This window comes from Lissotriton helveticus, chromosome 11 (genome assembly GCF_964261635.1).
Source record: "Lissotriton helveticus chromosome 11, aLisHel1.1, whole genome shotgun sequence".
Taxonomy (NCBI): Eukaryota; Metazoa; Chordata; class Amphibia; order Caudata; family Salamandridae; genus Lissotriton; species Lissotriton helveticus.
Genome location: NC_136072.1, coordinates 880,362,976 through 880,387,417, shown reverse-complemented (window position 1 = coordinate 880,387,417; position 24,442 = coordinate 880,362,976).

The window sequence follows — 24,442 nt, the reverse complement described above, 5'->3', positions numbered from 1 at the left end:
TTGCCGATCGCAAGCGTGGAAAATAAACCTCCCGGCGAGATTCTCAACGCGGGAAGGTCAGGTTTTTCATTGCGAGTGGTCACGTATGCTCGCGACCGCTCGCGATGAGAAACTACCAGTCCGCATTGAGAAATCTGCCGCTCGAGAAAAAATCTTCTCGAGCGGCAGAAAACTACAGCTCGCACTGTGCAAGATGCCGTTTTCAATGATTGCACAGTGCCGGATGCTTGTCCGCACTGTGCAATCATTGAAAACAACATCTTGCACAATGCGAACAGGGTACTACGCAGTTCCCATAGTGCTACGCGTAGTGCGAAGTGCCCCTCGCGTAGCTACGCGTAGCGCTACTTCGCGAACTACGCCCAGGTTTAGACGACATCAGCCGGCTGGCAAAGAACGTGGCAGAGATGACCTTGGGGCTGCTACCACGCATTGGCCATTTGGCACGGCGCAGCATGACACCACTGATGGGCCGCATCTTTGAAGTGACTCATCCTGAGCTGGATGCACGTCTGAAGGAGCATCAGCAGCACGGCTGGGGTGAGTATTTGAGGAGGGTGACTTTGGCAGGGAGCGGATGCATGTGAAGGGGGCCTGTGGCAGTGGGGTCTATGTGTTGTTTGTGGGGTGGTGCTGTGCTGGGTGCCAGTGTCATGTTTTGGCCCAAACTGTCCTTACAAAGGTAATCCTCTCTGCCGTGCATTCCCATAGCCGGATGTGTTTGGATCTACATGGTCATTCAGCATTGGGATAGTGTGGGGAATCTATTTGTGGATGAACAGCAGTGTCCACTATCTGAGTGTGACTTCATGTATGCATAATTTGCATGCACCTTGATCGTTGAGTCCCACAAATCTGATAACAATGTGCCACAGAGTACAATATGGTGTTTGGCATGGGCTACTTGCCATTGTGGACTGTCATGTCCTAATAGGTGTCTGTGTTGTCCCCTCCTGTTCTCTCAAGGTCTGTCAGTGGCAATAAGTGATGTTCCCACATCATTTCCCTAGGTGTGGGCAGAGCAAGCTGTGTGTCTGGTAGACTTCATCCACTGGCAGGATGTTGTGCTATGTGGCCTTAACATGGCTCAGTCATTGGCAGATATTCAGAGTTACAGGCACTGTTGTGGTCTATGTAGTGAGTTGCTGCAATGTTATTGCAGAGTGTGGTGGTCAACATGTAGATTTGGTCATCTTCTGTACTGCTTTGATTGAATTGCTTTGTCCTGTTGATGACATTAACCCAACCCTGCATCTCACTGTCATGCAGATTCGCCAGAGGGCATGGCGAGACAGGACCCGGAAATCAGTGGTGGCAAGAGTAGCACTACAGCTGCCCAGTGACACAGAGGTCACCAGCGCATCAGAGGGGGACCGTAGTATGCAGGAGGAATCCCTGCCTGAGACACAATTTACAACGTCATATGATGCCAGCGGGGATGCATCCATGTTGGTAGGCCCAGGGAGCGGGGACTCAGCATCATCTTCTACCACACAGCGGCCAGTGCCCACCCTCCCATCCACTTCCTCTGGTGCTGCCTGTGTCCGTGTCAGTAAGAGGGGACGAGTTACATTCACACCTGGCACCGCTGAGCCTGCACCTGTCCCCCTGCTGCCCTCAGTGCTGAGTCTGTTGAGCTCCTGCGCCTGCTTTGTGTGGGCCAGACAGCCCTGCTCAATGCCTTCAGTTACCATGACAAAACATTAGGCCAGGTGGTTGCCTACATGGAGGGCATACACTCTGACTTGGGTGGGCTACACCGTACTGTCCAGGATTTGTCGTCCACAGTGACGTCTGCCCTTCAACAGGCACCAACTCCCATTCCTGCTCCAGTGCCTTTGTCCACCCCCGAGTCAGTGGCCACATCAGATGATAGTGACCATGGTTCCCATGTGTCACAGTCACGATACAGCACAAGAAGCACCTAGCAGAAACAGCCCAAGCAGGCCCGCCCGCAGACACCATCCCCACCGAAGAGCAGAGCCACCCCAGAATGCAAAGACAAGAGCCCATCAGGGAAGAGCAAGGCTGAAAAAGCAATGAAGCAGACATCAGGCTCACATGCCTCAGAGGCATCACCAACGAAGGACTCTCCTGTCCCTAAAACTTCACACAGAGATAGGTGTGCAGTATCTATGCCAACTGAGGAGGGGTTGTATGGCAAGGGTACACCTAGGAAGGGCTCAGGGCCACATTCCCCCACCACATCAACTCAAATTCCAAACCCAGTGAAGCAGGTGAAGGGGGCACTGTAGGGGCTTCCCCTGGCAAACAGGCAAAGGGGGGCACTGTAGGGGCTACCCCTGGCAAACAGGCGAAGGAGGGCACTGTAGGGGCTGGCCCTGGCAAACAGGTGAAGGAGGGCACTGTAGGGGGGACACCTGGCAAACAGGGGAAGGTGGTCCAGAGGCATAGCCAGACAAAGTGTTCCGCAGGATCCAGCACGTCACCAAAGGGAGTGCCAGTGTCTGCACCTGATACGGGTCTGTTGGTGTGTGTGCCTGTTGTGTCATCACCAGTTCCCATTGACCCCAGTACAGGGAAGGCTTTTCGAATTCCCAAGAAGTGGAAAGGCACCCCTCAAACCTCTCACACCCACACTGTGTCACAGGTCTGCATGACTCCACCTCCACGTGGCACTACACCAATTGGTCCAAACAGCCCTCCAGCTTGCCAAGCCACTGATAGCCCTACATCACCTGGGCCTCTCTTTCCCCAGTCTAGTGGTCCTGCTGTCCCCGATACACAGCCAGCCCGAAGTCTGCCTGACAGCCAAGAGTGAGTGGTAGTCCCCCTCACACACCTGTCTCTCATACAGGTGTGCTAGTCCTGCCCATTGTTTACCACCAGGGTGTGTTGCTAGCCATGGAAGGGTACTGTCAAACACACTCACTGTACAGCTTCTCATGTCCTGACTCTGCACTTTGCCATGCCCACTGGCCTTGTCATTCACTGCTGCTCTGTCCTTGCCTGTGCAGCTTCTCATGTCCTGACTCTGTACTTTGCCATGCCCACTGGCCTTGTCATTCACTGCTGCTCTGCCCTTGCCTGTGCAGCTTCTCATGTTCTGACTCTGCACTTTGCCATACCCACTGGCCTTGTCATTCACTTCTGCTCTGCCCTTGCCTGTGCAGCCTCTCATGTACTTGCTGTGCCACCTGCCATGGACACTGGCCCTGTTGCTCTGCTGTGTTGTACTCTTCCATGGATGGAGGTGGTGTCTTACGCCGATGACACCCAGATTATGGTGTCCCTCTCCCACTCGGTAAGTACCTCCGCTGTCAACTTCAGGAATTGCATGGAGGCGTTTTCGCAGTGGATGATTTTGAATTCACTGAAGCTGAACGGAGAGAAAACCGAGGTCCTGATTTTCGGTGAAGATCAGGACTTTTGGTCAGGTGACTGGTGGCCACCATCCCTTGGAGCCTGTCCTTTGCCCACAAACTCTGCCCGTAACTTGGGCGTGATGATTGACCCTTTACTTGCTATGACACAGCAGGTGAACAGGACGGTCGCCACCTGCTGGGGTGTTATCAGGACTCTCAGGAAAATCACCCACTACCTTTCCCTGCAAGCCCGCAAACAGATCGTGGTTGCCTTAGTTGCCTCACGGCTGGACTATTGTAACGCGCTCTACTCTGGCATAAAAAAAGGCCTGATACAACGCCTGCAGACCGTCCAAAACACGGCGGCCAGGTTTGTGCTTGACGCCCCCAGGCTTTCATCTGCCACAGCTGCTAGGAAGAGCCTGCACTGGCTCCCGATCCAGGCCAGGATCTCTTTCAAGATCCTGTGCCTGGTCTATGGGGCCCAATCCGGTGAGTGTGCCCAGGGTGTGTGAGCTCTGCTGGTTCCTTATGTCCCCAGCAGAAGCCTTCGCTCCTCCAGCAAGAACCACCTGTCGGTGCCACGAGTTCGCAGAATCAGATGGGGAGGAAGGGCCTTTTCCTTCTTGGCCCCTAAATTGTGGAATACCCTCCCCCCTGAAATAAAAACTCAAGCATCCATCTCGCTGTTCAGGAAAGCATTAAAGACATGGCTCTTTGCCGAGGCATATTTGTAACTTGGCCCCCGGCCTCTACTTCTTTTTTTTTGCTGTTAAGCGCCTTGATGCCCACCGGGCTAAGTTGCGCGTTACAAGATGGCTTTCATTCATTCATTCATTCTTCCCTGTGCAGCCTCTCATGTACTTGCGGTGCCACCTGCCATGGACACTGGCCCTGTTGCTCTGCTGTGTTGTACTCTCCCCTGTGCAGCCTCTCATGTACTTGCTGTGCCACCTGTATGTGAAGAACAAGGACCCCCTGATAAGGATAAAGTTCCTGGGTCAGGGCAAACAATTTATGGTAAATAAACACACCCAGACAACACTCAAGTACTGGCAAAGTTCAAATGACAAAAATAAAAATAAATAATAAGGCACTGAAATAGTACAAATAGTTTGATTTAATAAATTTGATAGGAAATATCATGAAAATGTTCATTGACATAATAATTGATTTAAAAAATACAATATTTTTTTTTTCAATCAACATATAACAAATATACATTATTTATATGTTTAATGTTCACACTGATACAAAGGGGAGATGGTTTCCCATCTCCCCTTTGTTGTGGCACCTGCCATGGAAGCTGGCCCTGTTGCTCTGCTGTGTTGGACGGAGCATCTGAACCAATCAAACACTCAACAGATTTGGGTTTGATCCATTACCATTCTTTAGCCCACTCTGCCACCCCAGTTCAGACATGGCCATATGCAAATCAGTCTGACTCTGTGCCTCATGGGAACAGTCCAGCCCGAACTGCCAAGCCATGCCTACCCTGGACCGGAAACATGCTTCCTAGGACTGTTTTCTGGCATTTTCAGCTGTCTTCAGCCAGGTTTGCTTGAATCCAGTGGCAAAGTGAGCCATAAGTTGGCAGGGTACGCTCAGACGTGAGTCCCTTGCTCACTTTGCTTTTGGATAGGGCCTGGTCAGTGCTTACCCTCTAACTTAGAGGAAATTTTAACAAAAATGTTCTGAGGAGGTAGGAGTTCAGCGGAACAAGGCTGCAGGCAGTGTCTGAGGGGGTAACAGCATTTACAATGCGGTCATTACCACGTATTACCTTTACCACGCATCCATTACAACACATATGACTTTACCACGCATGTTTTTACCATGCATATGCTTTTGCCATGCATGATTTTACAATGAAAATGTAAGTATTATCCAGGTAAGTGTATTATGTCTATATTCACTGAAAAAAACAAAGGTTTTGGGATGTTATAGTTAGGCTCAGATTTCACTTGTACAAAACCTTTGAAAGTGAGCAGTTATAGTTACCTGAGCTAACTATAGCTTATGCCCCCACAATGCACTGCTTATGATCTCACATATTACATCACTCATGACATGGTCTTTGACATCACTGATCACATCAGTGATGATATCTCAAACTACATCACTGATGACACCACTGATCACACCGTAAAGTGAGTTTAATTGTTTCCTAAGACTTTAAAAGTGTTAAACATGTATACTTACCGACTTAAAACGTTAGATTAGTGTACTAGTTCTGTGGGTGTGTTAGTGGTTTTTTGAGTAGTTATATGGGTGTGTGATTGGGTGTGTGAGTGGCTGTAAGGGTATGTGATGGGTTTGTGGGTGTGCACATGGCTGTCTGGTTGCGTGAGTGGCTATATGGGTCAATAAGTGGATATGTCAGTAGCAGTGTGGATGAGTGACGGATTGTGTGAGTGGCTGTATGGGTATGTGAGTGGATGTGTGAGTGGCTGTATGGGTGTGTCAGTGGGTGTGTCAGTGGATGTATGGGTGAGTGAGTGGCTGTGTGAGTGGCTGTATGAGTGTGTGTGTGGGTTTGTGAGTGACTGTATAGATGAGTGAGTAGTATACTAGTGTACTACTAATGAGTGATACTATTTCTAACATATGTGATCCGAGTGGCTGTATGGCTTGTGAGTGGTTATATAGGTGTGAAAATGGGTGTGTGAGTGGCTGTAAGGGTGTGTGAGTAGGTATGTGAGTGGGTTTGTGTGTGTGTGAGGGTGTGTCTGGGTGTGTGAGGGTGTGTGGGTATGTGAGCAGATATATGGATGTATAAGTGGGTATGTGAGTAGCTGTGTCGGTGAGTGAGAGACTGTGTGAGTGGCTGTATGGGTATGTGAGTAGATGTGTGAGTGGCTGTATGGGTGTAAGAGTGGGTGTGCTGGTGGCTGTATGGGTGAGTGAGTGGCTGTATGGGTGGGTGAGTAGGTGTGTGAGTGACTGGATGGGTGAGTGATTAGTATTCCAGGTGTACTACTAATGAGTGATACTATTTCAAACATATGTGATCTGAGTGGCTGTATGGCTGTCTGTATCAATGTGCGAGTGGGTGTCTGAGTGGCTGTATGGGTATGTGAGTGGGTGCATGAGTGTCTGTATGGGTGAGTGAGTAGGTTTGTGGGTGTGTGAGTGGCTGTAAGGGTGTGTGAGTGGATGTGTGAGTGGGTTTGTGGGTTTATGGGTGTGTGCATGGCTGTATGGATGTGTGAGTGGCTGTATGGGTGTGGGAGTGGGTGTGTCAGTGGCTGTTTGGGTGAGTGAATTGCTGTGTGAGTGGCTGCATGGGTGGGTTAGTGGGTGTGTGAGTGACTGGATGGGTGAGGGAGTAGTATAGTAGGTGTACTACTAATGAGTGATACTATTTCTGACATATGTGATCTGAGTGGCTGTATTGCTGTCTGTATCAATGTGCAAGTGGGTGTCTGAGTGGCTGTATGGGTATGTGAGTGGGTGCATGTGTGACTGTATGGGTGAGTGATCAGTTTTCTCACTAGTTTTCTGGGTGTGTGAGTGGTTTTGTGAATGGTTGTATAGGTTTGTGAGTGGGTAAGTGAGTGGCTGTAAGGGTGTGTGAGTGGGTTTTAGGTGTGTGTGTGTGCATGGCTGTATGGATGTGTGAGTGGATATATGGGTGTATAAGTGGATGTGTGGTAGCTGTGTGGGTGAGTGAGAGACTGTCTGAGTGGCTGTATGGGTATGTGAGTGATATGTGAGTGGCTGTATGGTATGTGGAGTGGGTGTGTGAGTGAGTGACTGGATGAGTGAGTGAGTGCATGTGTGAGTGACTGGATGTGTGAGTGGGTGTCTGCATGGCTATATGAGTGACTGACTTGGTGTGTAAGTGGGAGAGTGACTGTTTGAGTGGATGTTTAGATATGTATGTTGGTATGTGAGTGGCTGTATTAGAGAGTGAGTGTCTCTGTGAATGTCTGTATGGGTGTATCAGTGGATGTAGGAGTTCTTGTATAGGTGTATGAATTGGTATGTAAGTTGTTGTGTTGGTTTGTGAGTGAGTTTGTGAGTGCCTATGTAAGTGAGTAAGCGGCTATGCTAAGAGGTTGTTTGGGTGAGTGAGTGGGTGTGTGAGTGGCTGTATAGGTGAATACATGTGTGTGTGCAAGTAACTGTATGGGTAAGTGTGGAGCTGTATGAGTGGTTGTGTGATTGAATGACTCTATGACTGACTTTATGGATGAGTGAATAGCTGTGTGAGTGACTGTATGTTTGAGTGATTAGGTGTGTCAGTGGCTCTATGGAAAAGTGAGTGATTGTGTGAGTACTTGTCTGTGAATGGGTATATGAGTGGTTGTGTGGGTGTTTGAGTAGGTGTATGAGAGTTTGTATAGGGATGTGAGAGGGTGTGAGTGGCACTGTGGATGATGTCATCAGTGATGACATTTGAGATTTTAAAAGTGATGTCACTGACCAAGTCTTAACCGCATCGCTGCTAGGGAGATTATCCTGCTGTGCTGCAGTTCCTTGTTTCCCATTGTTCATGACAAGCTCAGCTCATCATGAGCACACGAGCAGTGTACTGCATGACGAGCTGAGCATGGAAGGGGTTAAGTGATTATTTGGTGTTATAAGCAGTTCATTACTGGGGCTTAAGTTACAGTTATCTCATGAAACAATAACTGCTGAATTTCAGTGGTTTTGTATGAGAGATACTATAACACCCCTATAAGCTTTGTTTTATTTTTGTTAATTTCTAATGTTTTCAAATTCCATTTCCTAACTATAACGTCCCTGTTACCTTTGGATTTGTAAGTGAATTTCTAAGGTTTTTTTAAAATTGTATTTCCTAACTGAAACCTGTACATTTTGAGAGTGAGTGTGTGATTTTCCTAGTGGGTCCGTGAGTAGGTGTGAGAGTGTCTGACTGGGTCTGTCAGTGTATGTGTGTGTGAACAAGCCTGGAAGTGAGTGCATGAGTGTCTGAGTGGGTCTGTTAATGGGTGCATAAGTCTCTCAGTGGATCTATGAGTGGGCGCATATGTGATTGAATGGGTCTGTGAGTGGCTGTTAGAGTGTCTGAGTGGTTCTGTGAGCGTGTATATGAGTGCCTACGTGAGTTTGTGAGTTGCAGTGAGAGTGTCTGAGTGCATCTGTGAGTGTATACATGAGTGTCTGAGTGGGTCTATGATTATGTGTAAGAGTGTCTAAGTAGGTCTGTGAGTAAGATTGTGATTGGGTGTGTGAGTAGGTATATGAGTGTCTGAGTAGGTCAGTGAGTGGATGTATCAGTGTCTGAGAGGGTCTGTCAGTCGGTGTGTGTGTGAGTGCCTGAGTGTGTGAGTGGGTTCCTAAGTGTCTGTGGGGGTTTGTTAGTAGCTGTGTGGGTGACTGGGTCACAAAGAAACTGCACATGTGACTTAATCCAACAAGACTCCACAGTTAAGCACAAAATATCTTCCCATGTTGAGTACTTTCTTCTGCTTTATTACTAAGTGCTACCTACAGCTGTGCAAGAGACCATGAGGAACCGTCAACAGTGACTTTGTGTGTCTTTACCTTGAAATATGTGATAATATAAATCCTCCTATAGAGAAGACAACATTTCCTGTGTTCATCGAAGAAGCTCAAACAGGGAGGAAGGTTCCACCTCCTCTGCCTGGGGCCTGCATTGGGGCAGGCACACCACCACAACTCCTGTAAAGTGTAACAAGCCACATTTAGTGAAAGTAAGTTAAGCTCACAAATGTAAAAAGAATAATTAAGAATTTGTTGTGCACTCTAAAACAGTTGTTCTTTACCTTTTGACTTCTGCAGGCCCTACTAAATCCGAACTGGAAGCTAGGGACTCCCAAGCCATTTCTATGATTTTTACTTCAACAATATTATACAATACACAAACAAGTACACACTGCACGATCTCAGCCAATCTTCTTTCCTCTGCAACTGCATGTTCAGAAATCTGAGCTACTACTCACCAGCATAAGAACCAAGTCATACTCAAAGATCAAAAGTATTCATGTGATATCAGAAACTTCAGTAGAAGTGGTAAGAAAAAAGTAGTAATTAGTTGACATTGGTCTCAGACAGTGTAGTGATCAAGCTTGGTACATATAAAGATGGAGACCATGTGGGGTCTTTGTTTTAAAAGGTGATAAGGACTGTGACTGAATGACGGTTGGAAGGCCAGGTACTAATTATGCAAGAGTGCATGCTGGCTTCTGGTGAGAGGTGTGCTGGCTGATGTGTATTTAAGCTCTGCTGAAAAGTGGAGGCACACCCTCTTTACAAAACAAGAACTGTAGGTGCTTGGAGTCTGTAAATGCCTATGTAGTGATTTCCCTTCTGGGCCCTTAGTTTTTCATTTTACCCGTGTTAGTCTGCCTCTGCTCACTTTGCATAACCACACATAACACATTTGTTTTTGCTAGAGTATTTTGAGAATATGCTGTACATGTTGTTTGTTATTCAGGGACCATTCTTGGGATTTCGTCTACACATTTTGTACATTTTCCTCATTCAGCAACAGTTCCTAATGTTTAGACATAACACGGTGGCACAGCTGCAACTCCAAAAAATAGTTGTTATTAATAAACTGTGTTTCATACCCTTGGGGGCCAGAGAGGAGAATTCCAGCAGAGGCAACTGTTCTGGAATGGCAGCAGTGCCCGACATACAGTCTAAGTTTACACTCATGATGCGAACCACCTAACTGCATACCAGGTATGAGGTCCTAGGCCAGTCCAAGAGATCACAAATATATCCCTGTGCTCACATAGTAAGAATAGACCTAGAGAGATATATAATTTGCCATGGTTGGGATGTTTGTCCTATACAGTCTGTTAGTAATGCTAATTACTCCAATTTAATCAATCAATCAGGGTTGGTAAAGCACAACTACTCACCCATGAGGGTCTCAAGGCTCTGGAGAAGAGGGGAGTAGCTCCGTTGAGTGCTGGGCCATCCCTAGAGCCTGGTCTTGAGGTCCTTCCAGAACTGGGGCAATGTGGGAGATTGCCGGAAGTGGCGGGGGAGGGTGTTCCAGGCTTTGGCTGCAAAGCAGGAGAAAGATTTTCCTCCCATTCTGGTCTTGTTGATATGTGGGACGGTGGCCAGAGAGAGCTGGGCTGATTGGAGGTATCTTTTGGGTGCTTTAAAGGGGAGGCGGCTGTTCAGGTATGCGGGTCTAGTGTTGTGAAGGGCCTTGTATGCATGCATAAGGAGTTTGAAAGTTATTCTTCTTTTGACTGGAAGTCAATGGAGATCTCAGAGGTGTGACAGTCTGGAGTTTGCAAAGGAGTTTCTTGTTGATTCCAGCATAGAGAGCTTTGCTGTAGTCCAGTCTGCTGCTGATGAATGCATGCGTGATAGTTTTTCTGGATTCGGTTGGGATCCATCAGAAAGTCTTTCGAAGCATGCACAGGGTATTGAAGCAGGTTAAGGATATGGCGTTGATTTGGTGGTTCACTGTGAGTGATGAGTTTAGTATGATGCCGAGGTTTTGTGCATGGTCTGTCGGGTTGGGGAGATTGCCGAAGGCAAAGGGCCACCATGAGTCATCCCATGCGGAGTGGGTGGAGCCATGGATGAGGACTTCTGTCTTTTCTGAGTTGAGTTTCAGACAGCTGTTCTTCATCTAGATGGCTACAGCTTTCATCTCTTCTTTGTAAGTTGTGTTTAGTGATGTAGGGTTCATTAGTGAGGGAGAGGATCAGCTGGGTGTGGTGGGCGTAAGTGACAATGTTGAGCCCATGTATCCTGATGAAGGTTGAGAGGGGGGCCAATTAGACATTGAAGAGGTTGGGGCTGAGGGAGGAGCCCTGGGGCACTCCACAGTACTTCTCTGTCGGTTCCGAGAGGTAGGCAGGGAGTCTGAGCCGCTGAGTTCTGCTGGTGAGGAGTAGCATATCCAGTCGAGGGCCTTGCCCTGGATGCCGGCATTGTGGAATCTGGTGGCTAGGGTCAGTGGGAGAAGGTGTTGAATGCAGCCAAAAAGTCCAGGAGGATGTGGGCTGCCATTTTGCCCTGGTTGAGGAGGGAGTGGATGTCGTAGATGGCGGCGAGTAGGGTGGTCTCGGTGTTATGCTTGGTTTGGCATCCGGATTGGGAGATGTTCAGGACATTGTCAGTTTTGATGACATTTGCTAGCTGGGTGTTGACAGCCTTTTCGATGACCTTGGCTGCGAATGGAAGCAGGGAGATGGGCCTGAAGCTCTTGAGGTATGTCGGGTACGCGCAGGATTTCTTCAGGAGGGGGTTGACTTCGGTGTGTTTCTTTGCTTTGCTTTGCTTAGTTGCATCTGTCTAACAATCACATCACATATGCTTCATAATAGACTACCATAGTTTCAGGAAATGCATTGTAAACTTCCTTCATGTCTTTCCATGTTTACTATGGGCATGCATGATTAAGTAAGTGAGGAACAAAGGGGAATATCTACTTCCACAGTTCCCTTGGGGACTAGTGTGTAATGTACGAGGTTGTCAAGTCATCTGTTACTCTGAGAAGGTTAGGAGTACAGGTGAGACACTGTGGGCTAGCCAGGATTGGACCAACAAGCACTGCCATCGTAGAGATACTCAGTCCCTACATTCTGATGTCATGTCATCCTAACACACAGTTCTGCGTTACTAGCACAATCCATGCAACACCTACTCAAATAAAGCAGTGTATCAGAGAATGTGCAGCCTTGGGCAGCCTGCCTGTGTACAATGAGCAGTTAGAATATTGCCCCCTGAAATGAGCAGACGTATATGATTTTCTAAAAAATCATTAAAAAAAAAAGTTTTTAGTTTGAGCCTGACTGCTAGTTCAGGCTGATTTTTTCAGTGAAGCAGTGACTGTGTGCATTTACATGTGCTCCATCCTGAAAAAGCAATCAGGTTCTGACTAAAGATTTATTAAATCCCTACGATTCATTTTTAAGAATATCTTTCTTTGATTTATTAATGCATATATGAAATACATTGGAGAATCAATATGGTAGACTTCAAGTAAGTATTACTATTTCATCATGACACTATTATCCTCATAGGAAGAACCGTCTTTATGCAGTTATTTGGCTCAAAATTGTTGTAAATATTCATTAAAATGCTATTTAGAGGTCATATGGGTCCATGTACCCCGTTAATAGGTATCACAGACTCCAGTGGTCCATGGACCACAGATTAAGAACCACTGCTCTAATCATCTCTAAAAATACTCCAAAATCCGCACCTAACACTTCCTCTACCCTACTCATTCTCATTCTTTTATCTTCTAAAGCATCCTCACCTTTAACTTCAACTTATCTCAACATATCCTAACTTCCAAATCCTAACTTTTTCATTTCCTTCCTTTTTGTTCTTCAAGTCCTAATACTCATGACAACTTAGCCAGCTAGTACTAGGAGAATTTTAAAGTTTTAGGTAAAAGTAGCACCAAAATGTGCAAAGCTTCAACTATGGGTATGGGGTCAACACCTCATCAAGGGAACACACAAACTCAGGATGTCAAGGCACTTATATGATTATTTAATTTAAAAAACCGAGCAACAATCTGATAAAAACATACAAATAAGAATATACAAAAGTGCATTCAATATACCATAAATAAAATCATGATGTATTGCACTTTTATAAATTATAAAAATCCCAACAACGCCTTGGAAAGGCATATAATAAGACACTCAAATTTGTCATTAGATTGTTAATTTGCAATAATAGACAGTACACCACAGAGGGATTAATTCTCCGTCCTCAGTTGTTTCCGTCTTTTACAAATTTAACTGAGTTTCCAGCGTCAACACGTTTTGGTGGATTAAACTAATGTGACCACCTTCATCAGCACCAACATATCATTCATTCTTCTCCTTTCCGTTTAAAAAATAAATAAATCCAAAAGTCCTACTAGACACCACTGTGTCACAGTAAAATTCTATTTTCAAATTGATACTTCAGTCCGGGGTCAGCAATCCATCTTTGGCCGCCCACAGTTTTTTATCTATAGAAATGTGAGGATGCCTTTTCCACAGAAACCAGCTCTTCGGTTTATTAACCATGTCTCATGTCACTGTGGATTTTATTTCATAACTGTTTGCACTGCAAATTTGTAGAAATTTAAAAAACATCTGATATAACAATAGCTTTTATGTCTTAATGGTTCAGTCCACAATTTGTGAAAATAAAAGAAACGGCTAATAAACCCGTAGCTTTAAAGCAAGGCCCGCAATGCCACACAGCTCTGAACTGGAGGCATCAATGAAGCCAGTGCCAAGCGACGCTAATCCTTGCAGGTCCATGCTTGGTTTGCATTAGAGAGCACTCTTCCCTACTTAACTGAAGGTTCCATGAGATCTGGCGGGAAGCAACGCAAGGCCTGCAATGCCACACAGTTCTGAACCAAAAGCATGACAGAAACCAGTGCCAAGTGACACAAAGTCTTGAAAGTCCACGCTACAACGATCTCATCTGAAAGATCCACGCCAGATCTAATGGAACCTTCAGTTAAGTAGGGAAGAGTGTTTTCTAATGCAAATCAATTGCTCAGGACCTGGGGGTTCTCATGAGTGGGCTAAGGGTCCAATATTTAGACTAGGCCTGTGTGCAAAATTCCACTTGGCTCGCAGTTTGCTGAGTTTTCGCCAACTCCTTGCTTCGTGTAGTGTGCGGAGTTCTGAAAAACTCAACTCCTCGGAGAAGAGTTTTTTCCCCGCTTGCACTCACTAGCGTAAAGTTGGCGAGAGTGAGCAAGGAAAATCTTACTGCAGACCACCTATCAGGGATATTTCTCAATGCAGGCTGTTGCAGATGGGCACTACTGCTCATGTTGAGAAACCTACTGTTAATTTTGAGGAAACTGCCACTTGAGTAGAAAATCTACTTGAGTGGCAGAAAGAAGCAGTGCCCTCTTGCGCTGTGCAAGGTGCCGTTTGTGCTTATTTTCCGGTGCTGAACAAACACCCAGCGCTAAAAATCAGGGCAAATGGCGCGACCCAATCCACTCCGCCGCTTGCGGAATTCCGCTGAGCGTGGCAGAGTTTTTTGGTCACTTTTTTGGACAACTCCGCTCAGGCCTAATTTAGACCTGGTGCCAGCATTTGTGTTGGGGGCACTCCCTGTCCTTCCCCCAACAATTTTTGGGAAAGTTCTCTCCCTTCCCCTGTTCAATGCTCCAAACTGTTTGGGGTAATAAAAGGTAGGGCTTGTCTGTTGTCAGGTTCTTTTGTGTGTGCTTGAAGCAAAAGCCTTTGAAAAGTATGTGAGGTTGGATACAGCTCCCCTCAGCCCTCCTGTCTATATGGTTCATCCTGACCACACCTAAGCCCTCTTTATGTTACTGTCTTGTAGAAATACACGACCCCAACTACAGTGCCACTCACAGTCATGTGACCCAGAACACTGGCAGAAAGGCACAGTTGGTTGGGACGAGATAATGCCAAATTTCTAAAAGTGGCATCTTCAGAATTGTAACTTACCATTAAAGAGGATGTTAAACTACAATTCATTTGAGAGTAAAAATTATATATCTGTCTGCTCTTTTTTCAAAGATTAGCACTAATTAAATGCAAAAAGTTAACCCAGTGTTAGTCAATGGGAGAGATAGGCCTTACAACAATGAAAAATTACTTTTGGAGTCAGGACATGTAAAGCGTAAGTACACATGTCCTGTTTTTTAAGCACAATGCACCATGCCCTATGAGTCTCACAGGCTTACCTTAGTGGTATTAAAAAAGGTTTAGTCCTTGAAAAAGTTTTATTGTGCCATTTTGAAATGTCAGTTTAAAACTGCAATCCAGGCTGCAGTGGCAGGCTTGAGACAAGTTTTTAAAGTGCTATTTTAGAGGGTGGCACAATGAGTGCTGCAGCCACTAGTAGCATTTAATTTACAGGCCCTGGGTACATGTAGTACAGTTTACTAGGGACTTACAAGTAAATTAAATGTGTCAGTTAGGTGTAGGCCAATTTCGCCATGTTTGAAGGAGAAAGGGCAAGGCCAAGAAAGACGAATTCAGCAAACAGGAGGGAAGGCAAACGTTTTGGAGAATGCCAAGCCAATGATGTCAGATCTAACATGTGTCCCTAGCTGAAAGCAGGGAGAACTACCTACCCTCATGGAAGTTCTCATCACTAAGGTGGAAAAACCTGGAAAGACCTAGCATGGTCAGTCCCATGGCGATGTTCGACTGTAAATTCCACTCCCTCTAGGGAGATAGACTACCTCAACAGTTTAGGATTCTTACCCCTTATCTACATGAGCCATCTGAGGGGTCTGTGATTTGTCTGAACTTGGAAGTGATTCTCAAACATGTATGGTCTCAAATTCTTCAGGGCCCAAACCACTGCAAAGGCTTTCCTTTTCAAAGGCACTCTACCTCTATTAGTCCCCTACTATTTAAGGCTACAGGGTGGTCAAAGCTCTCATCATTCGGCTGTGAGAGAACACCCCCAATGCAATGCTCGGATGCATCCACTTAGACAATGAATTACTTTAAGAATTCAAACACACTGAGCACTGGGGTTGTGTACATGACCTCCTTCAAGATGTGAAAAGTATTCTGGCATTCCTCTGTCCAGATGCACCTTCTGGGGCTGCTTCTTGGAAGTTAACTCTGTCAAGGGGACACCAATGATGATATACATCTTGACAAATTTCCTGTAGTGGCCGGTGAGATGCAGGAAGGTCCTCATCTCAGTCCTGGTGCTAGGTGGTTTCCAATCCAAGATGGTTTGTGCTTTGGGCTGGAGTGGGCACATTTTTCCCCTATCAACTTGGTGGCCAAAGTACACAGCACAACCATGCTCTATCTGGCACTTTCTGGTCTTGATAGCCAGGCCTGTCTTTTGCAGGGCCTGAAGCACAGCCTGGCGGAGGTGCAGGTGGTCATCCCAACTAGTACTGAAGACTGCAATGTCATCCACATAGGAAGCATTGACATCTTCCATTTCAGTTGGGGCCCAGTTGATAAAACTCTGGAAGGTGGCAGGCGTATTCTTCAATCTAAGGGCATCACTCAAAACTGGATTTGGCCATCTAGATAGAGAATGCAGACATTTCCTTAGCTTCCTTGGTTATGGCATCTGTCAATACCCTGATGTCAAGTTAAAGGTGCTTTGGAACTTGCCAGCTTTCAACCAAACAATGAGCTCACAATGGTCGGGGATATGGAAAGCATCAGTTTTAATGACTGAGTTGAGCCCTCTGTAGTCCTATTAGAATGTGAGTTCTAGGGTAGCACCAGGGAGAGCGGACTTGGGTACCGTAACCACTGGACTGGACCAGGAGCTGTTTGAGTGCTCAATCACCCCTAACACAGCATATTGGAAACCTATAAGTTTGTCAGTGAGCTTGTAAATTTTGTTTTTAACAGAAATGCTGCCCCTGGTGTTATTGTTGTGAGTGCACCAAGTGATGGGCCCTGTGGTAATGTTAGCCAATCTGAACCCATTTCGAATCATCTGTCCTTCCTCTCCGGGTCCATCAAGTTAACCCATGGGGAAACCTTCTCCTCACCCTGTGGACACCACCTGTGCAGCATCTAACCTTAACTTGCTCACAGGTGTGTACCAACAGACATACAGTAAGTCACAGTGGCCACTGACAGTAGTCAGGGATGAGACTCAGGCCTTATGCCTCTCAGGGCTCTCAAACCTCTGTGGCATCAGAGAGCGGGGGGCAGTAGCCCCAGGTGCTTGGCACCCTGTGTACATTCTCCCTCCTGGCAGGTCAGGTATGACATCCTGGCACTGGCCCACCAGCCCTAGGCCTGTACCCGGCGGCTGGATCAGAGACGGGGGTGGGCTCTCCCACACCTGGTCCTCCTCCTTGGGACTCTGTACCCTCCAACCTGGAGCGGTACCCCCTTCCAGAATTGTCAGGGCACCTGTGGCAGGTGTCCTGCACAATTCGCCTACCGGTTCAGGGGTTCTATCCTGCAACTGGGCTTATAGGTCATGGGGGACACCCTGAACCTGGCCCTCCAACCTAGGGTCTAAACCCTCTCGTTGCACCGGGGTCAGAGGCGAGGACTCCCTCCCTCTGCACCCCCTTCCAGAGTGCTGTACCCGCCCACCTGGAGTGGTACTCCCAGAAGACAAACTGGTCAGGACACTGTTTACAGTTGTCCCTCCCTCCATGTCAGACAACACCTGAACCTGGCTTCCCAACCCAGGGACCAACCCCTGCGATTGAACCCTGGCCTGGCAACCCAGGACTTCCTTGGGAGCACGCATGCCCCCCTGAGGGTTACACATAACTCATGTGTTGTGTGATAGTCTGCCTGGCGCAGATCTCATGTCCCCTGTCCATCTGACAGTGTGTAAAGATCCCCCAGGACAGAAGTGGTGTCACCATGGTCACTCACTGGTGACTCAGCCCTGCTGGCTGGCCCCTGACCCACTGTTCTTTCAACTGGGGACTCTATCCCCCTCTCACCCCTCAGCCTGGACCTCTGTACCCTCCCTACTGGATTGATACTGCCAGGCACCAGAACTGATGGAGGTCTGATTACAGACTGGCGGCCCATCCGGACAGCCTAGGCTCCCTAACCAGTGTTCCCTTAAAGAACCATCCAGGCTCTGAGACTGGGTTTCGGGCACCTGGGGACACGCAGCCGCACTATCACTCCTTCCCCACTGAGACAGGACGTGAGCCCCTACACCCCTCCCACTACAACGGGACCTAGCTGGGTTACTCTGAACCACTTCCACCACTCTGGGTTGGAAGATACCTTAACCACTCTCCACAGGGTCACTCCCCAATGCCTCTACAGACCCTCTAGAATCCACCAAAAGATCTGCCTCCAATGTGAGCTCCCTGGGGTCACAGTACTCACTCTCCAACAGGTGTTGGCAAAGCTCTGGAAAACAGGGACTTACAATATGCTCTCCCACAATTGGATCACACAGCCTTCACCTCACCATCCAGTGCCTCGCACACGTACTCCACACCACTCTCCTGAGACTGGCAAAACAGTATCTGATTGTCTCTGTCACACAACCCACACTCTTCTGGGCAGTCTTCACACTCACATACCAGGACTTCAACTTTGGGGGAACCCCTCTGCCTGCACCTCTCATCTAGAGTCAGTAGAGTGTCCCTCCCAGCACTAGGACCATGAACCCCTGCGCTAGTTATCCTATTCCCTTCAGGGACACTGCGCACTACTGGAGGTACCGCATGTCCTTGAACCTCCTGGTGTATGTTAACCCCCTCCTTCAAGTCAGGAGTCACATCTCTGGGTGTATGTACCGATCCTTCAGCACTGGGTACCTCAATTTTGCTGCCACCATCTGAGCTGGACTCCACCTCCAACTCAGCAAAGCTCAATCTCTGAGCAACACACATTTCTTGTTGCTGGGTTGAGACACCCATGGCCTCAAGCCTCTCGAGCTCTATTTCAGGCTTCCTCATTATCAAGTCATGCTCCATTTGGATTCTCTTTTCCTCTAGGGCCAATCTCCTATTCTTTAACTCCAGTTATCCATTCCGCTCGACCATGGCCACCTCCATTTTGTGTATCCTACATTTCTCTCTGTCCTCCCAATACAAATCCACAGATGCTATGGATGCTGCTTTACTCATGGTGGTTAAACTTGGCAGTTCTTGGCCAACATAGAAAATCCAAAAAGGAATCTACCAAAAAGTATGCGGTGTCGTTAAGGTCTGCACTCACTAAGTAATGTTCACCAGTCACTGTACATGAGTCACAAATGCAAATCCAGAATCCTTCTGCTGCTTCCAATGTTAGATTTGGGGGTCTCTAGTTGGCACAGGTAGGTACTTGTGACAAGTAGGGACCCTCTCCTCTAGTCAGGACAAGGAGATTACACTCCTAAAATAACCCCTGCTCACCCTCTAGGCTGCGTGGCGCGAGCATTCAAGGCTTATTTCAGAGGCATTGTAAGTTAAGCAGTTGTGACCACATTCAGTAATCCAGTGACAACACTACAAATGGACACCACACCGGTTTTATATAAAAAATAAGTAGGCTTTATATAGAGTTACCACAAGACAATAAATGACAAAAATATACTCTATGATTACTTTAAGATGGCAGATTTAAGCTCAGTTCAGTTCAGTTCTTAGATGTTATGTAATGTTATGTTAAATGGCACTTTTTAAGCGCCCTAACACCCGAAGGTTTCTTGGCGCTTGCTGGAGGAACGTGTGAAAGAGAAACGAGGAGAAGATTTACCCAGAAAGAGTAAACAGAAAAGTTTTAAGGAGTTTCCTAAACTGGAAAAGGGAGGCACTGGATTTAATGGCCTGAGGGAGGGGGTTCCAAAATTTAGGGGCGAGGGAAACAAAACGGCGACCCCCAAATTTATGGATTTTAAATTTGGGGGTGACAAGCAGGTGATGATAAGCTGAACGGAGGGAGCGTGCGGGTCGATACAGAGTGACCAAGGATTTCAAGAAAGCAGGACAAGGGCAGTGAAGGGATTTAAATACCATGCAACCCATCTTGAAGGCTGCCCTCTCCTTCACTGGCAGCCAATGGAGCTTGCGGAGCAAGTGCTTCGCAGATTGCCACCTAGGGATCTTAAAGATGATTCAGATTCTGCACGACCTGAAGACGGTGCAGAAGAAATCGTGGGAGTGCATGGTAAAGGGAATTGGAAAAATCAAGGCGCGATAGGACAAGGGACATGACGACCTGACACAGAGCCGCATGTGGGAGTAGGTCCCTGATCTTCCGGATCTTTCAAAGTTGGAACATGCACAAAGAGATCGTGGCACCCACTTGAGCTTTAAGTGACAGCTCCGCGTCGATCGTCACCCCCAAGCTCCGAACTGCCTTGAGGGGTGTAGGAGGGGGACCGAAGTCAAGGAGCCAGAACTGCGGGCCCCAATATGCAGCACTTGAGCCAGGGAGAAGCAGCTCAGTCTTTCCAGGGTTGAGTTTTAACTGGTTTAGATTCATCCATTGTTGAATGTAAGTCATAACGGCGTGAAAGTTGTTAACCGCCTGTGGAGAATTAAGTGGAAAGACGAGCTGCAAGTCATCTGCATAATTGAAGACTGTCACGTCCCAATTATGGAGAGAACGAATTAAAGAGCGGAGGTAAAGATTAAATAATAAAGGGGAAAGTGAAGAGCCTTGGGGAACTCCGCAAGTGGTGGAAGATTTTGACGCGGTGAAGGGACCTAGACGTACAGCTTGTGACCTGCCTGTGAGGAATGACTCGACCCACCTAAGAGCAGAACCCTGAATGCCGGCCTGTCCGACACGGTGGAGAAGGATGTCATGATCCACCGTGTCGAACGCGGCAGACAGGTCCAGAAGAACAAGGGCCTGTGGTCTCTTAGCATCTGCATTCCCTCTCAAAGTATCTATGACTGCCAAAATGACAGCTTCCGTTGAATGGGCCGGCCTAAAGCCGGCCTGATTAGGCTCAAGGAAGCAAGAACTCTCGATGAAGTTGGAAAAACACCGGGTGACATGGGCTTCGAGGAGTTTTGATAAATAAGGCAACAGGGATATTGGTCGATAATTAGAGGGTTCAGCAGCATCCGCCCCTGGTTTTTTCAAGAGCGGCACGAGAATTGCTTCCTTAAAGGAAGTGGGAACTGTGCCAGAGATGAGAGATGCATTCAGGAAAGGTAGTATGCATTCTGGCAGCTTAAGGCAGATGTCCCGCAGTACCGAGGGAGGACAGTGGTCATTCGGTGAACCCGATCTTACACGGGTGGCTAATTTCGCTAAGGTAGGGAAGTCTAGGATAGGGAGCAGAGTGAGGGATAGAGGGTTATCCAGGGAAGCGTCGAGGAGTAATGACGGCTGTGAGGCAGGCATAATGGAGTCTTTTATTTTAATAATCTTCTCGATAAAGAAAAGATTAAGGGCCTCACAGGTCTCCTTAGTCAGGGTTTGGGCTGGGAGAGTCCTGTCATCAGTAGTCAACTCATTCATAATCCTGAACACCTCTCAAGATTTATTAGTAGCTGAGAGAATTCTATCGGAGATATGCTCCGATTTAGCTGAGAGAATACCTAATTTATATTCTCTGCGAGCTGTTGCATATCTCTGTCTAGATGAGTTGGAGTAATCCCGCCTCCATGGACGTTCCAGTTGGCGAACCTCAAGTTTTAATTGCTTGAGGTTATCAGAGAACCACCGGTTGGCGTTAGGATGTCTGGTGCAGGGGAACTTGATTACTGGGGCAAATTGGTCACTGGCCCCTTTTAACCAGCCACCGATGTCAGTGTCCATCCTATTAACATCATAATGGGGGGAAATAATCGGACAGGTAGAGGCCAGGGTTGCTAAAAATCCCTTAGAGTCGTATTTATTCCATTTGCGTGAGGAACCGCCTGCCATCATGGAGGCCTTAGTCCGCCCACTAAGAGTGATGGTCGTGTCGACTATGTAGTGGTCCGACCACACACATGGAAGTATAGAAGGTTGAGAGAGGGTTAAATTAGTGGTCCAAACTGTAAAAACCTGAGGCGGGTCGGGGGCAATCGATATTTGCCCGGCGGTATTGCCTCTGTGACCCTCTAGTTATTTAATCAATGAAGAGGCAGGCGCTGGAGACTGGAAAGCAGGAAACAAGGTTTTTATTCTCTCCGGAGGAGAACACAACGAAACGGACAGAAGGTATCGTTCTGAGGTGCTCTAACTGCATCCCTGAGGCCTGGCCTCTTATACACAAGTTTATCTTTTTATTGCATGTAACATATTCTCGTCGATACTTTGATGTACAGAAAGACATCCTCAGATCCCCCTTTGGGCCCGTTCCCACACACATTTACAGTTGAAGTCCCCACCCTAGTCACAACAGGTGATGAGTATCACGCAGCTGGATATTCCGCCGATTCACGGAATGTGGGGGGTTTGATCGGATCTCATGGAGTGGGGGCTTTGATCAACCCGGGGATCCTTTGATGGGGGAAGCTTTCTATTGTACGGGGAGGGGCAAGGAATGGTATCGGCAGAGCTGGGTGTCGGCCTGGGAACGGGGAAGACAAAACGGGCACACAGGGAAAAAGGGGGTTTGCATCTTAGGGCCGGAGATCATGAAAGGGAAGCAGGGAGGTGTCGCGCTGGGAACAGGATGAGGGCCTGGGGCAGAGCAGCGCCGAAGAGGGGTTTATGACTCAAGGCAGGTGCAAGCAGGGGGTGGTCAGCGTGCAGGCTTAGTGAAGGCGAAGGGCTATGTCAGGGGCCAGCAGCATGCAAAAGGGTTCGCTCTGATCGGGGCATCTTAAAAAAATGGCGGGCGCGCACGACAAAAGTGTGGCATCAGGGGAAGAGGCAAGATGGCGCAGATAATGTTCACCAAAACGTACTAAGTTTCAACAGTCCTCCCTTTAACATATTCAAGACATCTTGCTGGTTCATTTTCTACTCGGTTCTATTGTGGTGGGCATGAGAAAGAAAACGGTAGGAACCCTAGAGGAAAAGAGTTGTAAACAATACATTTTAACATTTCTAGTTTTTAGGAGGTGGGCCTATTTGATAAACTTTGATCAATTTGTTTAGCAGGAAAGTCATAGGAATGCAATACAAAAACGATTCTGTAGCGAGAGCAGCAAGCATATTTCATACTGGCAGGTTATTACATATATATCAGGTTCGGATTGGAGCATGATCAATACGATGGCGGCTGGGAGAGAAATGAGGTCTAGCAGAAACGGCGATTGGGGATGTCAAATGTTCGAAGTTTAACGAGTTCTCATCATTCTTTGTTGCCTTTTGTTGGCGCTGTTGAGCACCGGCGGTGGAGCTACAAGTCCAGCTCTGTTCTAAGTTCTGCGTTGCAGGGCACGACCCTTTCCTCGCGTTACTGGTCGGAAAGGTCCTTTTCGCCCTGTGTCCTTTGAGGTGTTTGTCAGAAAGTTCAGATGGAAGAAGAGCGTACAAAACAGTCCATAGGGTAGGTCAGAGGAAAAGGGGGATGGAGCAAGGCCAAATTAGGAACAAACTAGGGGAACGAGAGACTTCAAATAGGCGGGCGTGTGACCGAATTCAGAGAGCGGGGACTTGTCAACAGACACTGGACATCGAGCAGGGGCATCAGGTCGACCCTTTCTTCTCATGTTGTCGAAAACAGTGCCTCGTCCTGCAGCTCTTTTCTGTCGTGGTCTCGCCTTGGCTAATGTCGCAGGTGTTCCTTAGTCTGTAGTCAGGCCTCGTGCTCCCACATCCGGTCCTTCTCTCCTCCAACAGCAGTACCCTTAAACAAGTTTGAAAAGACAGTCTTTAGAGAATTTGCAGATGAAGATAATCAAAAAGTCTATTTCTCTCCCAGCTCCAGGCAAAGAATGAAAAATGCCCGTTATATTAGTGTTCACAACTGGCATATGAATGACCGGTGACGGGCCTGTTGGATTTACTATGACTTTCCTTTACAATTATTTATTACAGTCACGACAGTTCATCTGATAGTGACCCACCTTCGTGAGACGAACCTGGCAAAGATATGCCGTTCTCTAGAGTTTTACATTTACAAAGGGTACTGTGAGTCGTCAACATAGTACTACACAGGTATTTTGCTGAGAGACGAACATGGCTAAACATTTCCTTTCTATCGATGCATCCTGCCTTTCAACTACTACGGGGTTCATTTCGATGATTTCTTTACCTTGGACTAGTCTGTTAACCTTGTAAAACATCACTCTGGATCCTACGTAACCTTTTACAGCCCGATTACTTAATTAGGAGGGACAGGGGTTTTATGGGGAACAACCAGGGACATAGGAAACTTGTGGTAAGGGCATAAATCGACCCATCTCTCACAACCGGAAATGAGGGGTAGTTTCATAATTCCAGTTTTTGGGCGGCTGATACAGGGGGGGTAACAGGGGTGATCATTTTTCTGGTTTGGGTATTGCGACAATTCGGGGAGGGGAGGGTCGCGTATTCTGAGGTCCTTGTTTTATACCATAGGAGCCGTCGACATGTAGTTCCCTTATTTCGGGCCAGATTAGGGAACCTCTGTCGTCTTACCTGTCCTTTCCCTTACGGCCCAACCTCGGTTTATTGACTTCTAGCGGAAAAGGAGAGGTAATGACGCGGCCTCAGGGTGATTGTATTAAAGACAAGTTTTTGTGCAAATACTGACGGTATTTGAAGCCAATTAGGTGGTGTGCTAGGGGTGGCAATCTGCCAATTTCGGGGCTAATCACTCGGAAGAGTGGGAGTGCAAAAATAGAGGGAGAGAGGGAGAGAGAGAGA